Source organism: Anopheles moucheti, chromosome 3 (assembly GCF_943734755.1).
Source record: "Anopheles moucheti chromosome 3, idAnoMoucSN_F20_07, whole genome shotgun sequence".
NCBI classification, from domain to species: Eukaryota; Metazoa; Arthropoda; class Insecta; order Diptera; family Culicidae; genus Anopheles; species Anopheles moucheti.
Genome location: NC_069141.1, coordinates 65,871,277 through 65,887,102, shown reverse-complemented (window position 1 = coordinate 65,887,102; position 15,826 = coordinate 65,871,277). Strand labels below are relative to the sequence as shown.

General features: G+C 44.9%; 1 protein-coding gene across 1 annotated transcript in view; it reads left to right on the top strand.

Moving 5' to 3' along the window:
• The first annotated feature begins 2,595 nt into the window (after nucleotides 1-2,595).
• LOC128301944 (WD repeat-containing protein 47) overlaps nucleotides 2,596-15,826 on the top strand; it is a 63,141-nt gene continuing 49,910 nt past the window's right edge. The window contains exon 1 of the mRNA XM_053038626.1: nucleotides 2,596-2,924. The gene's annotated coding sequence lies outside the window, so the exon portion shown is untranslated. The remainder of the gene's footprint in view (nucleotides 2,925-15,826) is intronic.

Genomic DNA, 15,826 nt, shown 5'->3' with positions numbered 1-15,826 from the left:
GGAGCGGACAGGATTGACAAACAGTGCATGCTATTTGAGTAGGAGCGTTTCGTTGTGGCACGTAACGCATAACGGTATCCATCTGAATGTTATCTAAAACAACCATTTCGTTCTGCTTGAGCTGTACTAAAATACAGATAAACGTAAATTAAATTGGTTGCAATAGAAATATTTCTCCGCAAGAGTGTGGTGCTCTTCCATCGCATTCGGTTAGCAAATTTGGTCACAGCTCTTGCAATGAAGTTGCTCGTTAAAATGTTGAATCTAAATCCCATCCGGTCGATTAGGATATAACTTGCCAGATAGTTGATTTCACTATGAATGTAAATCACATTGCATGAAAATGGTTGCGAGATTCGTTTAAATTCTGTATCAAAAAACATACGGCACACTTGGACGCCAATGACAGAGTTTTTCTGAAGCCTTCAGTGAGTCAAACATTCTCTTATATACTTTTTAATACCATTTACCATTAAACCATTCATACATTTTCGTTAGTCCGTACGTCCTAGGTTTTTTGTCCTAGCTTCGCCGAGAAGATAATTTTAGATTGATTCCACCAGTACAAGACGCAAGTGTATCATCAGCCAATCGAGGCCTAGACACACGCACACCACTGTAGAAGTAGCGGAAAGCAGCGGCTGTCAATCCTATTGTTCATTATTGTTTCATCGATCTGTCAAACACGGGCACGGTACGAGACCTGCTCTTCAACACACCTTGGTCAGATGTGTTTGTTTTCGCTGCTGGCAACGAGGAGAGGTCCACTGCGCGAGAGCGAGTTTTTCCGTGTGAAGTTTTCCAACCGCCGTACGGGTGTGCACGTACCATTTTTCGCGTGTGCGACCAAAAACGGCCAGAGTGTTCCCGTGTGCGGCTGCTGCTGTACGGTAGTGTAAAAGTGTAAACCCAAAATTGTCTGTAGAAATGGTGCGTGCGTGCGTACGGTGAATGGAATCGTGTAAATATTTCGTTTTGTTTTCGTATTTTGGGTGTTGTCGGGGGAGGATAAGAAGAAAAGTGTTTGGTGACAAATCGCTTTTCCGCACTCGTTTCGTCGTCCGGTCAATGGGCGCTCGAGCTAAACACGCGTAGTAGAACTGGCTGAAGAAAAGCAGCAGCGAGAAAGAACAAGTAAATAGCACGCAAGGTGAAACAATTGTCTTCTCCCGCGATGACGTTGGTGTAAAAGTGTTGTTTTTTTGTCGTAGCGAGATATATGGAAGAGTCCTTTTTAGTGTTGAGGAAAACCGGCATAAACTCTGTAGGGGGAACCAACATATATGACCCCCAACATGCAAGCCGAGTGTGCGTGAAGGGTTAGTTTTCGTCATCCTACCCATCTACCCCCTGCAAAGTGGGATACGATAGGCAAGTGGGATAGAATGAAATGCGTAGGAACGAAAAATGCACCTTCGTGCCACCGTCCGCTGCTTTCCAGGAAAAGAATGGCCCTGGACATGACAGTGAAGACGCAATATGCGCGCGTGTGTTTGTGTGTGTCTCTTTGAGTGCGATAAATTGTGCATTGTGTGCGGGGGAAGTCCCTTTGTTGTGATGGTCCAGCTTCAAGTAGAAGTCAACAACAGAAAATGTTGGTCGTCGCGAATGAATGTTATGCGAGAAAAAGGAAAATCTGTGACTGTGAAAAAAGAAATGCTCGTTCCTTTACACAATCCCTCCATTTTTGGGGTGTTTCCATCCAATTCCCGTAGGGTGATTCATTCTACGACAAGTCAATACTCACGAACCTGTGGACCGAAGGGTTGCTTCTCGTGTTTGCAGCTGTTGCAATCGAAGTGGGCGATGAAGGCGATGTGTGCCGTTTGCTAAAGAGATTTTTGTAAACCTTCTTTCCTCCATGGGGTGATGTCATTTTTCTCTGCCTTGGAAAATTCAATTCGTTTCAGGGTCATGGGTGATGGGCGGGCGATTGAACACCAAAGAAATGTATAGCGTTTTACGCAAGCCGCGTTGCATCTTCACAACAGTCGCAATAGAAAAACGAGTACCTGTGTAACGAAAAAACAAAACAAAAATGGCAAATAATTACCAACACAACCGAATGAAACAATCCTTAATCTGCATTCGATATTGTTGTGAGCAGCGCGAAAGTAGGTGGCAACAGACAGAAAGCAAAAAAAAGAAGACTTCTTGCCAATTCGCAAATCTCGCGAGACGGCCAATTTCATAAAACGTATGCAAATTGGATGCATTCGGGGTCTGTACGGTGTTGTTGAGCTGTGGTTGCGCCCGCAGTTGCTGCTGTTCGTCCTCTTGTTGGGCGCTTTACTTTCTTCGCTTTCCGGTCCTTACCTGCAACTAAACAGTCGTGCAACAAATCGTGCAAAATTTCTCCCACTTTTACCCGCCGCGGTGCGAGCATAATCGATTGGAAAACGATTGAGTTGGCCACGAATCTGGCCGGGAGTAGGGGGGATTCATCTTCCGCCCCACTGTTACTTTTGAATTGTGAAAATCATTACCTTTTTTGGGCCTTCCCTTCGGTACCCTTCCATTTCCAGAGCCTACTGTGTGCGGTGCAGAAGGGAAAAAAGTGAGTTGTGTGTTGAAAACGAAATGTTACAACTGTGAAGAGCGCTAGTGAGATTTTTTTTTTGTGTTCGTGCTCATCATCTTCACATTGCACCATCTGTGCGCACCGGTCCCAAAGATGGTGTGCAGATTTTAAACGTCTCAGTGTGTTTGTGCGTGTGTGTGTTCTTGTCCCACCGGAAGCGAAGGGTTGTGAAAAGCTTTAATCGATCGCGAACCTCCCCAACATCAAAACTTCGCAACACCTTGAAAGGTTCGTCGGGGGTTGTTACATTCGCCGACAGTCAAATCGATCAACTTCGCGATCGAATCGACGGAAACAATAGGCGGAATTTGTTGCAGCTCACAACCATTAGCGAGGAAAAAAGGTACGTACTGAAACGGGATGTGAATGATCAAAAGGAAAAGGAGGAAGTGATCATTTTCGTTTGATATTTACTTTTAGGTTCGAAGATTTCGGTAAGAGCCGGCATGTTTTTGAGGGTTTTTCAAACATATCATATGAATCCTGCCAAATGAACGCTAAAAAGATGAAGAATTATATTTGAGCAACTTTAAGACGCATTCCCCATCCTAGAATGGTCTCACCCTTCGCCAGAAAATGGTGTAATCACTTATTCCGGTTAGGCATCTGTACGCCATTAGTAAAGTGTCCGCGCCCGTTAAAGAACTGAATCTCCAAAGTACACGCAGACACGGGCAGCTAACCTTAAAACAACAACCGGTCCCGGTTTGGTCCGGAACCAGTTTTATTTTGCCCCTCTCGAAAGCCACCTGGAAGCGTTCCCTTTCGGAACGCAGCAGTTACGTCGGGGCTGATTTGTGACCATTTCTTTCCCCACATGCGCAAATCCCGGTCCAAAAGCGGCTTTTTTGCGCTCGTAGTGTTAGTGCACGCAGCGAGGTAAAAGGTTTTTATCATTGCGCGTGGTTTTGTGGTTTGCGCATCGCCTTGACCTTCGGGTGGGTGTACGTACTCACGGGCACCCGTAATACCGTAATGGTCGTAATGGTCGCAACACACGATGACAACACTTCGCACATAATCGTGAACGGGGACGGGAGCAGCTTGTGACGGTAAAGGAAGGAAGTAACGTATTAATGGATTTGTGTATGTTTGTATTTTTAGGTCAGCTAGTCACAAAAGTCTGCGGTGCGATGCAATACGGCAATATGGCCCACATGAGGGAAAAAGAAAAAAGGGCACAAGCATATGCTGCCGGATTAAAAAATGCGCTTGGAAAGGATGCGAAGTGGAGTTATAGAGGGTCGTCCCTTTGTTGGTGTGAAGTCATCGGCACAACCCGACACCAATTAGCTTGATTGTGATGCAGTAATCCGCAGTCATTCGTATGGATTATGTGGTGCGTTGGTATTCTCTATCGCGTGGTTATATTCGTACCCGAAGAGATATCATTGGAAGCACCGAAAAGTTGAGAATATTCACACACCAAGAAAACAGACCGATAATTATAAAATATTTATGTAAAGCATTTGCTGTCATATGAGATGAGGATGGTTCCATTTATGAAAACCGATTTCCATCCCAATAAGACGCACAAGCGCACCAACTAATAATCATCTCCAATTTGAATACACCAAAATTGGTTCGAACGTCGGTGGATCGGTGCGTGATCATCATTATAACGATTTCATTGTAGGCTTCGAATGCGCGTATAATGATGGCAAACGATCCGAAAATCGTCGTTTAGTAATCTCGCTGGATTACTCGGCATATCTGCTACCACCTTCATAACGATATGATAGTAATAATCCATAACGGAAGACGGTACCCGTCGCGGCGCACGGTCAAGATCTGCACGTTCGAATGCTCTGCTTTAACGGAGCTGTGCCTCGTTCGTTTCTGGTGCATCGAATTGGTGGTGTGCGGTGGAAAATGGGAGAGTTTTGAAGCGATGAAGTTAAGCGTGAAGGAAAAACCAGTTGATACAGCCTAAAATCTTCTTCCCTTCTTGTTGAAGTTAAACACCATTTTCTTGGCCTCAAGCGACGTTGATTTTATGCATTTAATTTCCAAACAACATCTGATGTCGTTTAGGGTTGGAATATGTCAGCGGGTGTACCCCGCGGTATAGCGGTTACTTGCAGCATTACACTTTTCAATGTTCGGTTCTGTTAGGCGGACAGTCCAGGGCTATCGCATCAAAAGAAGGGGGAGAGGAGTCGCGTTATGTAGGAAGGAACTGGTTCTTTGGTTAGCGTGTCCCAGTTCTTGGGACTGCAGTTTCGGTGTTTAGTTGCTTGACGACACGCGACAGCTTGGCCCACACCAACCATTTCCCCGTATCCCAAGGCCAACAAAAAAAACCGAAGCATAAGGAAGGGACGGAACTGCACGGATTCCGTATGTTTGTTGCATTAAAGACAGTGTTGGGAGACGCTGAGGAATTGTGACAGCCGGGAACGGTTGCATGAAATGCTATTTCATAGCATTTTAAGCCCCCGGTAAGGTGTGGGAAAGATGCTGAGTTTCGATTTTGTTATAGTCTTGCGGTGATACCGGCACACGAGCCGGGGTTGCGAGACTGAGGGTTCGCGAGGGATGAATTCATAAATGATGGACAAATTATGCATTTACCGCTATTGTGTTGCTCCCTTTGGGCCGCCACGTGCATGTGGTGCTCTCCCGCATGCAGGCCGCCCTGAGCGCCCATGCTGAGGTGAGAAGCAAACGATATTGTTTATTGCAGTACGACCGTCGACACGTGCGCCAAAGCGGGATAAGGTGTTTCGCTTATTTCGCTTGAAGAACGAATGAATTTTCATGCCTGCTCTCCAGCACATAACGAACGGCGAGGTAGAAAATGGAATGGAACGGTTTGCAGTAATATTTCTTCTAAACATCAACGCGCGATTGCACGGGGCTGATAAGGAAAAAAAAGGGGGAAATAATGATGCATTTTAAAAAGGTATCGTTTAAGAGTTAAGATATTGTAGAGCAGATTGGATAACATTTTAAACTAGTCTGATTTTATCTAATCATGGATCAAAAGTAGGACATTGTTGTATTACTTCATTCGATTCTAGACACGACGAGACACAGTCATATTAGACTTGACTTGGAAGTTATCCATTCGTTTTAAGATGTCTTCCAATATTTGTACTGTTATGTAGCTGTACAGGTTCCTGTTTTGGTAGGGAAATTATTTCACGCATTCCATCATAATTATATTCCATCAAATTCCATCACACTTCTTACATTTAGTGCCCGAAGCCTCTCGATGAATTTGCTCCCCAAAAAAGGGAAGACAGCCTAATAAGAGTGTCCATATTGAGAATAGTTATTAAGCGTTTCATTGGAGCAACTACAGTAGAGTTCCCCTCTCCCTTGATAGAGTTCCTCTGCTATCACCTCCACTACGGTGCGGTACATTGGGGATCCGGCTTTCTTTACATCAGAACCCGAGCTCTCCCTCTCGTTGACTTCCTGCGTTACGATATTAAAAACCGGTGCACTTTCCATTCACGTACCGGGACACCCATACCTTCAGATACTTTGGTGACCGATCGGTGTGTAGTTGTGTATCTGGTTTGTCTGCATAAAACCCGCCCTTAACGGAACTCCACGGACGCCACATCACTACTTCAAATTTCACAGAGTCCTTGAACAAGTACCGCAAGGTGAAGTCATTCCCTGAGGCGTACCCGTCCATCAGCTGTCAATTTCATGCATCATCAGCAGGGGTGAAACTAGCCCCGGCCAGACAGACTGGAAGCCACACCGTCCCCATCGTGTATCGTATGGAAACGATTAAGAAACGCTCGATGGGTTGCTGCGCCGCAGCATCACTTCCATCGCTCATTAGGCGTTGGCTGTGCTGAGCACATGGACAAGCGGATCGCTTATCGAAGAAAGCGGATCGCGGAAATTAGCCGTGGATCGTAGACTTTGCGGCGTACCCATCGGCGTACAGATGGGTTGGGTGGTGGATGGCGATGTTCACTGGGTTGATCTATTTGGATAGATGGGATTTGCAACGTCATGCCGTGCCCCGGCCGGTTCAGACACTCTCGGGCATTCCGACACAGGTGCGTGCGTGGAGTGGATAAAGTTGACCGACCAAGTATTTGTTTACGAAGCGATAATTAGATGCACGAAATTCCTGATACCGTGGTGCGAGAGTCCATCACTTTTATTCTAATTATTTCTCCGGTCATTCCAATATGTTCCTTCCCCTTCCAGTCGTGTGGTGCGTAAAATTGAAGATATGCGAGTCGTTTGTCGGTTTGTATGAACACTGTGGATCAAATTGTTTTACCACCGTGCTTAAATTAAGATAGTTATGGGTCAGATAAACCTTTACCTCTTTCCATTCAATCGTCTTGTTTATTGTCTGACGGAGACGACAGCCGATTTTTCATCCCCCGGGGCCACATTACACCAGGGTGGTAACACGTATGTTTTTTTTTGTTCCCACTTCTTTTTACAACATCAATCACTCGGTGTATTTCGGGAGCGGGGGGTGCAACATGGGCCGGGGATGCGATCAAGGTGAAGTATCAGGAGCGCAACAAAAAAAAAAGGTTATTAGGTGCGATTGTATAAAAATGAGAGAAAACACACGCGTGTGAAATGCACCCGAACGGCACACACGTCCGTGGCGGCGGTGGCGGAACAGCGGAAGTGCGGATCGTAAAGAAATTGGCAAATTGGTGCAATTTCACTCGGATGGGGCCACCACTTTATGGAAACACTGATACCGCTTAGTTTTTTTGCAGAAAGTGCCTCTAACAGACTTTGCCAGCCATTAGGTGCGACTGGCCGGGTTTATCTGTGCGCGCACTAGTGTAACATTCGACCAATCGCTTATTTTACAGTTGCGCACACATCGGTGCCGTTGGTGACGATGATTAGATGCGTCCTAAAACTCCACGGCGCAACGGTGAGCTTACTGTTGAGTTTCGTATGCATAACAAGGAGATCCTACTTGTACAACACTGAATAGGGATATTATATCTCAAACTCCTTCCCGTTGCCAACTGGTACAGGGGGAGATTGTGTCTCGTTCGACTGATCGGCAATGAAAGGGCGCTCGGGGAAATTGGTTTGCCACCGGATGCACTAAACAGCAAAAGTGTCGTGAAATGGGATGCAATTTGCGATTGGGGCCGGTGGGTGTACAGGCCGTGCAAAATTGATTGAGGAGCTTTTTGCTGTCGGTGATCATTACATCCAATGTTCTACTCCGTTGGATGGATTGTTGGATGGAAAAACAATTCCAGGGAAATCTTACTGACGTTTTTATGTGTGTTGGCGATACTCATGATGAGACGCAATAAAATGTTTTTTTTTCTCGTGGTAATTTAAGTTGGAGTTTGATGTTTCAACTTCAATCAAGAAGAATTTATTATGTTACATCGACGAATTTAATTTGATGGTCTAAAATGAAGTATTTTTATGTGAAACACCTTAAAACTGTATGAGAATCGGTGGAGTATTTCAAGAAAATCCGTGATTCTAAAATGTGTATTTGTATTATAAATAGAAGCTATGCCTAGAATGGTTTGGAATATCAAAAACTGTTCAACTTTTGCTGGACAGAGCGCTGTCAGAAGCAGTAAAATCATTAAAATGTTTATGTCCAGACTTCAAAAATGATGAATTTACTATCCACGAATTTAATTTGATGGTCTGAAATGAAGTCATCTTGTGGAAAACACCTTAAATGCTAAGGAAATCGTTAGAACATTCCAAGAAAATTCCAGTTTTTATATTGTAGATATGATCGATGTCTAAAATGGATTGAAATATCAAAAGCAGCACAACTTCTGCTGACCAGAGAGCTTTCAGAATCAGTAAACACATTAAAAGGAATATTTTTCGTGGTAATGTAAGTTGGGTTTGGATGTCCCAACGCCAGGTAGGATGACTTTACTATGTTGCATCCACGAATTTGTGTCGATGGTCTAAAATGAAGTCTTTGGTCAGAGAGCTGTCAGAACCAGTAAACTTATTAAAATGTTTTTTTCTCGTGATAGTTTGATATTTCAACTTCAATTAAGATGATTTTCCTATGTTATATCCACGAGTTTAATTTGATGGTCTAAAATAAAGTATTCTTAAGTGAAACACCTTAAAAAGTTTAAGAATCGGTGGAGCATTCCAAGAAAGTTCTAAACCCTAAAATGTGTTTGTATTAAAAATAGAATCTACGCCTAGCATGATTTGGAATATCAAGAACTGTTCAACTTTTGTTGGACAGAGAGCTGTCTGAAGCAGTAAAATCATTAAAATGTTTATTTCTCGTGATAATTGAAGTTGGAAATTGATGTTCCTACCTAAATTAAGATGAATTTACTCTGTTAGGTCTACGAATTTAATTTGATGGTCTAAAGTGAAGTCATCTTGTGGAAAACACCTTAAATGCTACGAAAATCTGTTGAGAATTCCATGAAAATTGCGGATTCTAAAATGTGTTTTTATATTGTAGACAGAATCCATGTCTAAAATGGCTTGAAATATTAAAAATAGCTCAACTTCTGCTGGCCAGAGAGCTGTCAGAAGCAGTAAACCTACTTATCTGCCCAGTTTCCGATCTCGACACGCTGTATGACGCTTTCGTTCGTCGGTCCGTCCGGTGAACCGAGGGCTGATAATTGGCAGTGCAGCCACGGTGCTGGTCATTGGCCACAGACGATTGCATGAACCGGTAAGACTGCAGCCGATGAAGATTGCATGCGGTAAAACAATAACCCACCATGCGCCGCAGAATGTACACTTGGCGCTGCCCGCTGGTTGGGGGCGTTTCGTTGTGGCCAATGGAGCTGAAATTATGAACAGAATGCATCACCAGCAGCGGGGGGAAAAAAACAGCTGCACAGGCAAGAAGAATGAGAAAAAGCCGATTCAAAGCACCAAGCAGAGCGATTACTGGCGATCGTTAAAGGAAGCGATCTCGATGTCTTCCTTCTCCTGGTAGCAACGATGCCAAAGCGGTTGTTGTGGTTCATGTTTGAGTGTTGTTCAAGATGGAGTGGATACTGTATTTTTTTTTGCGCATGTCTTCACGCTTTGCTCATTCTTGGATTTATTCATTCATTAACGTTTCAAAAGTTAGGTGATTTTACACATGCAACAACCTGCCACCGGTTCGCCGGACATTGCCGCGCGCTCCTCTTCATTTGTCTGCATTTTAAGCAATTTAATGCTCACGGACCGACCGGGCGTAGGCATGAAAACGTGGGGAACGCGCATAAAACGAAACAAAAAAGCGCCTAGTCTCTCCAATATCGCACGCCGTAGATGATACATATTTGCACGGCGGCTAAAGTTGGCTGCGCGCATCCAATCGTTGTGTTCTAAGTTAATTACCTTACATGTTGTTCTGTGCCGCGGTTTCGTACCGCCGGCTGTCCCACGATGGTTGGGCTTAGCTTAATTACCATCCCTAGCGAGGTGAGACGGCGGCGACCGAGTGTGTCCGAGTGGTAGAACCGTTCGATAGTTAAAACGAGAAACCGGCGTCGGCGTTTAGTATCATGGCGCGCTGTTCAGATGATCGATTTACCGCCGTGGAAGCAAAACAGACGAAAGGTTGAAAAATGAGCTACAATGTGTGCAAGATGGAATAATTTGCAAGAATTCTTTCAGCTCACCCGAGTCGTTTCTTGTGAATAGAGTACGATTTTTTGTGAAAAATACTAAACGCAATAATGGTTGTGGGACTGGTTATGACTGGGAGTTTCAACTTCCTTATTGTATTCCTCGCTGAGCAATACTCACCAGATGGATGTGCGTCAGGAATTCTTTTCCAAACTTAACGCCATTACGATAGACTTCTTTTTTTCGTTGTTCTTCCCTAACTTTGCCACAAGCGGAGAATCGCGTGGGTTTTAGGCGGATCTGGTACCCCGAGCCTGGATTGTCGCTCCATAGATGGAATCGGATGGGTTGGTTTTCGTTGGGGTGGGTTGACTTTCAGGTTGCAAATGGTTTTTATGCTGAAACCGAGGAAACCCTCCTTCTCGCATACGCACACACCCTTGGCGAACATTCGAACAGCCGATCGATTGAATGTTGCCGTGTGGGATGTTTGGTTAGCAAATGTTAGCGAAGCACAGAAATTGGCACAATCTGTGGATGTGATCTATTTTTTTTTAACGAAGGAGGTTAAAGTGGAGGTGACTCTTGATTTGGTGTGGGAAATGTCTTGCTGTAAAGTTTGTTTGATGAGTTTTTCGTGGACATGCTTTATGGTGCAAATTTGTTGGGTTAGAACCTTGTTAGAGGTTGCTGTTGATCTAATCTGAGAAATATTGGCCCGTAAAGCAGTTCATCGTCTTCAATAATATTTTTTCATGATTGGTCGACATGGTCAGAGTTAAAGATTGCATGATTCTTGGGATGATCAACTGGAATTCCCAAAAGAAAAGATGATGAAAGAATGATCGTCAACCACGTCAAGAGAGAGATTGGTGTGGAAGTCATCGACGTTTATTTGCTTGGTGGTTGACGTGAAGTACCTGACAACAAGCGTTTCCATCTTGGGTCAAGTGTATCTCCTCTTCGATAAAGACCATAAAGTCTCCGGTTCGTCGGAACAGAAGCTCAGATGCAACTGGTCTCGTCTGACACTTTCGCCTAACAATGTCCATCTTGTACAGGTACTTCTTCACCGTTAGACTGATTGTCCCGGCTTGCCGGGGGAAAGGATGAAGTCACTTTGTTCGTGATCTTCAATTTTAGATTTTGTTGCACTTTATGATCACGTCTACAGTCGATGGGTCAGAACTTGGGTCCTCCAGGTGATGGAGAATTTGTTTGTTATCAAACATCTTCGCTCCTCTTCTGACTATTTTCTGGCGATAGTTTTTTTTTAGTATAGGCGATAGTAAAGTCTCCGGTTCGTCGGAACAGAAGCTCAGATGCAACTGGTCTTGTCTGACACTTTCGCCTAACAATGTCCATCTTGTACAGGTACTTCTTCACCGTTAGACTGATTGTCCCGGCTTGCCGGGGGAAAGGATGAAGTCACTTTGTTCGTGATATTCAACTTTAGATTTTGTTGCACTTTATGATCACGTCTACAGTCGATGGGTGGGAACTTGGATCCTTTAAAAGATGGAGAATTTGTTTAAATATTAGATCACAGAGGGTCCCAGGTGTCAAGCATCTTCGCTTCCTTTCCGACTATTTTCTGGAAACAGTTTTTCTCAAGCAATTGATTGAGCTTCATCTATGCACAATAGACGATGTATAGGTAAATTCAGGCAGGAAACTTGGAATGGCTAAAATTAATCTATTTTTTATGATGCAAACGCTGTAAGCGCTTCTTGTTTCGTGTGGATTTATTTTCTTGTCTTCCAATTATTCAAATGTTAGTGGCCAATCCATCCACTTCAATATTTAAAAGTGAAAACTAAATCTTATAATAACCCTAACGAATCTGTAGCAACTTTGGCTGGGAACTAGTTTCCCCCCACCATCAGAGGCCAGCTTAATAATAGTATGCAAAATCTTCGCAACCAATCGAAGAAAGCTGCTCCACCACGATCAATACCGATGATCGATCGACCAATTGTGCGAATGGGATACCATACGGCCCGAAAAAAAAACGGAACTTAACCAAAGAGAAAGGGATTCCTTCGTCGCACACGTGGTGCGCTTTTTTTTGCTTTTGCGATGCCTGCCGCAAATCGGTAAAGTGAGATTAGTTTCTTCTGCCTCTGCTTTGTTTGCGTTAGCTACCTTCCCTTACGCCTTTGTTTTGCTTCCGTTACACTCTTCACCGATGGAGGTTCACTGTTTACAAACGCATAATTAATAACGCTTCGTTGGGACGGTGGGAGGTAGGTGTAAGCGTGTAATTTGTCCGAGTTCGCCCGATTGATCGTTGGGATGCGTGGTGGCGTTTCGCGTTTGGTCCCGAGGGTGCCCATTAGTGGCCGAGCTAACGGGTTCCGACCCGGGGAGGTTTGCGGAATGTTGTGATTTTGCACTGGCAGGCCAGGCAGGGTACGGGACCGGTAGAAGAAGGGGACACAAACACCCCGTCCCTTCCGACCATAAGGTGGTTTCATCGTATCAAGTTCAATGTGGCGTACGTATGCGTATGGCAAAGGTGGTTGTTTTTTTTTTCGTGAGGATGCGTAACGAGGCAAACCACCAAAGCGAAACTGTGCGTTTTCAATGTTTTTAAACTACTGCCATGATAGTGATGCGCGGATCGACCCGAACCTACCGGATCGGAGCCATCCGTAAGTGATCCGAGTGGGTTCGCGTCGACTTAAAGGGATAAGTAGGTTCAGTAGGTGAACGCTGGCATAAGCGACTCCGATCCGTGGGTGCAGAGAGTTCGGGTCCGAAGTAGGTTCCGCAGATCCAGTAGGTGAACGCTGCCACAAGCGACTGCATCCTGTGGGGCCTGCGAGTTCGGGTCGGGATCGGATCGAAGTTTCAGTTCAGTAGGTTCAGTAGGTGGAACGATTCCGGTACGTGAAAGCTGCCATAAGCTGCTCTGTCCCTTGGGGCTGCGAGTTCAGGTTGGGGAGTCGGATCGAAGTAAGTTCAGCAGCTCCTGTAGATGAACGCTGCCATAAGCGACTCTATCCTGTGAGGGGAGTTCGGATCGGAGTCGGGTCGAATTAGGTTCAGTGAACGCTGCCATAAGCGACTCTAAATGGGGGGCCCGCGGGTCCGGATCGGAGTCGGATCGAAGTAGGTTCAATAGGTCCAGCAGGTGCACGCTGGCAAAAGTGACTCCGACCCGTGGGTGCAGCGAGTGCGGGTCGGGGAGTCAGATCGAAGTAGGTTCAGTAGGTTCAGTAGATGCAACGATTCCGGCAGGTGAAATTTTCGTTCACCAAAAATGATTTCAAATTGATGAAAATTTTCACCTTTCGTGGTCTATTCGTGGTCGAAATCGTGCTATCTTGTCCTGTATCTATGGACTGGAGTAGGTTTTCATACAAAATCGATTTGCTATAGAATAGATAGAATAGATTCTTATATCCCTTACTGAAATTTTTAAGTGATCTAAAACACTTGAATTTTCCGCAGCTATTGTTGGGGAAGTTCGCAAAATGTTTCATAAGATTTAAAGAAATCTTAAGGGAATTTCTCGTTTATTGTGGCATTATTACAAACCCATTATACGTAACATTTCTTACAGTGCATTAGAGAGGTTTCACAGTTTCAGATTCTCTAAATTTTGGGCAATTTCTCATGGGCAAGCTCTCCTTCACGTAACTTAAACATTCATCATCCATTGATGCTTGTAAAAATTTCCAACTCGTTGCACCTACGTTTCGGAATCGATTCCGGTTCGGGTCGGTGAAAGAATCGTATTGCCCATCACTACTGCAAACTCGGCATAGAGTGGATAAGTGGGAAACGCTTTTTTGTTTTGTATTTGAAGGTACGTATTTGTGCGAGAAATCATACGAGCGATACGGTTTTATTGTGCATAATTAAGTTGCGTTTAGATTTCCGTACCTTCCATCGGTTGTTTTGGGTGTGTAGTGATAGTTATGCATATTAACCTTCTAGTAATGTGTTGCTATTCATTCCTTTTATCTCATTAGTAACAGTATTTCTTTAATTTTATCCTAATTTCGTTTGAAGATTATGTCGTTTTTTTTCTAATTGTTCACCCAACACGTCCAAATAATGAAATACAATCGCAGTTATTAGTGTGATCTTATTTTTAATTTCAAGCTACCGTAAACACGGTGAGGAAAACATCAAAAGCCTACCACCCACGGGGGACCACCTTCAGGGTACCAATAGTTTTTCACCTTGAATGCACACCGCAAGCAAACAAAAAAAAAACCACCACCCCCCGATCGAAGAAAAACACTCATAGAACATGGAAATAAACTTGTTATGGCGAGTGTTTTCCCCTTTGCTTTTGTTTCGTTTTTAATTCTCGCTGTGATTTAGTTATCGACGTTGCTGAGCAGCATGGGGAGGACTGTCTGGAGCCCCTGCAGCCCCGCAAGAAAAGGCAACAAAAAAATCCATCGTCGGCAAAAATCGAATGAAACATGATACAATAATGTGGCACACCGGGTGACTTCCACACCACGGGCGGGGTGGCTTCCGCTGATTCACAATACAAAAAAAACTGATGAACGGCAGTAGCTGGATGCACGAGTAGGAGCCAAACCAGACGAGACGCTTTCGCGGACGGGGGGGCCGATTCCTCACATCTGATTTCTTTTGTCTTATTTGGCGGTCCTACATCACGTAAACTGATGTTTTCCATCAACAACTGGTCGTACAAATAACGTTGTGATCGATTGAATGATTATTGGGTGGGGAGGATACAAGGTGATACGAGGGATGGAGGGAAGAATGCGGGTGAGACGATGTTTGGGTACCATAAACGATGACGACGACGCCTTTGCCGACGAGATACCGCACACTACCGGAATCGTCAATCGAACGTGACGAAAACGGCTGCTAACTGAGGGTTTCACGCAAACGGCCACCAGCGTGCGAAAATGGTGGAAATGTTTCCGTGCTTGGAAAACTGGCAGTAGGAAAGCAGTGGAAAAGCCCTCCCGCGTGTAAACAAAACCGTCACGTGAACTGTTGATCGGACGTCGAACCGACGACTGGCCCTTGCCCTGGCCTTGCCCTGGCCTTGCCGTTTTGTTCCATGTGGCGCTTGGCGAAACAAACGCGTTGACAGCATAACTCCCTTCCTTTTTGGGTTTGAGGGTGGAGAGGAAGAAGCTCATAAATGAGGCACGGTTGGCTATTACTTAAAACTCCGCACTCAAAATGCAAAAAAAAAACAGAAGCACAAAATGGTATGCCCAAACACACAGCCGACGCCACCGCCACCAACCCTTATTAGAAATGGAAATGAAGAAAAGTCAAAACAAAGCCCGAAACACACACACGCGGAAAGGAAAATGCGGACAAATGGAAAATTCCAAACCAGTTCCAATTCCCATCCCTTTTTGGCGCGGAACAGGCAAACCGGAAGCGAATGAACCAGTTTTCGACCATTTTTGGACCTTTGGAGGGTGGAGCGTCGTGTTTCGGTTAGACAGCGGCGCCCGTTGGCAAGGGGTAGAGGGGGGAGTGTGTGGGGGGTAGAGTTTTCCACTGTAGCGAATGGCTGTGGCAGCTACCATACCCCAGGGGTACGTTCGCTGTGTGCGCGCGTCCTCTTGATGTACGGTGAGAGTCCCCGTCGTCACGAATCGATATTTCAGTCTGGCACTGTCTGGGGAATGCACTTTTCTTTAAAGAGCCGTTGCAGAGAAGTTAGGCCATGGCTTTAGTAGTGCGGCAGTA